Source organism: Phalaenopsis equestris, unplaced genomic scaffold, assembly GCF_001263595.1.
Source record: "Phalaenopsis equestris unplaced genomic scaffold, ASM126359v1 Scaffold200668, whole genome shotgun sequence".
Classification (NCBI taxonomy): Eukaryota; Viridiplantae; Streptophyta; class Magnoliopsida; order Asparagales; family Orchidaceae; genus Phalaenopsis; species Phalaenopsis equestris.
In genome coordinates, this window is record NW_018220479.1 from 151,645 (window position 1) to 153,235 (window position 1,591).

Below are 1,591 nucleotides of genomic sequence, written 5' to 3' on the forward strand. Positions count from 1 at the left end.
AAGGCCCATAGGTGCCACCCGGAGTGGTGTCAAATAAGTGGTGTAATTACGCTACTACTGGCATAACTACGCTGACAGTGGCATAGCAACGCTGACCAGGGAACTTTGGGGGTTTAAATTCTATTAAGCTTCTAGTAAGATCAGATTGAAAGAATGTGAGGTAAACAAATGGACTATTCAAAGTACAACTCTACTCCCAATCTCACAATGGAGCAGCATCGAGTCAGATGACTCTCCCGCTTCCTTCAGTCCCTCCACCCTTTGTTTTTATATGGGTCACCTTTTAGACTCATTTCTCTCCCTTCGGTTGGCTCCCTCCATTCGATCACTTTGTGTTGACCGATCAAACTCCTCCCTCCAACCTCTTTACTTTTTCTGAGCGGCCTTCTCGCTCAAACCTCTTTGCTAGGCCGACCCACATCCCCTTGTTTCTTCTTTACTATGCAGCATCTACTCTTTGATTTTCTTTTTTCCCTTTGCTTCCTTGGGAGGGAAGAATTTTCAATCAAAAGTCTGAAGGCCTTCATCATGGCCACCTTATTTATAGATGGCTTTCTACTACTCGCCATAACTCTCACCTGTTAACAACAATGAAGGGCAAGAAATTTAGAAAGAGTTATGGAGAAGTGTTGATCACACTCAATATATATGGACTATGGGCATGGAAATCTTGGAAGCTCAATTAATAAAAGTATTTTTTACATAATAATTAATTCATTTTTTGCATTTAATTCCTTATTCTTATCGCAGTTGTCGCTTTCAAGAAGTAAGAGAATCAGAAAACTAAATATGTACATAAAAATAAGATCACGCAAACCTTAAGGAAATCCAATGGGTCACACTTACGAACACCAAAAGATAGTGTATCTGGGTAGTCAAAAGACGGAAACGCCAAGCATCATTTCCGTTAGTTGAAACTCTGAGCCGACCGAGTGGAAGCAAGGCCGAACGAATGACTAGAAGGCACCCAACCAAAGGAACAGTCATTCATGATCAGTTCCCCTAGCTGATCACAAAATTCTTCAAAGAGTTGGCCAAAGGGCCCCACACAACTCCTTTATATTCCTCTGAAAAGGCTTCTTGTCCAAGGAGACCAGCCCGTCCGATTATGATTATCACCCTCTACCTGACGGCCTAAGTTCACCCTAACAATAGGAGGGCATCTACTTAAGATTCCGTTTAGAGAGCCAGTCGGTGACCTTTTCAACCGACCGAATGTATGCAGGTTGACCAAAGGTTTTCAGTCAACCGAATGATTAGACTAACGGGTCATTAAATGCTCCTCTTCTAATAGTTATGAATACGAAATGGTGTTAATGTTAGTTATGAATATGAAAGAGTGTCGGAATCGGTTACAAATGATAATAATTTATAATGTCCCTATTAAAACAGAGATATACATGAACTTTACACTAAATACCCCTGAACCTATAAGTAGGGGTCATTTCTTCAATAAAGGACTACTGAACTTACTGTATCAAACCTAATATTAATGTGCACTTCTCTATTTCTCTCTCCTTAAGTGTGTTTCTCTCGTCCGTCCTATGATCTATACCTTAGGTGTGATCCATAAGGCATATATATATATGAT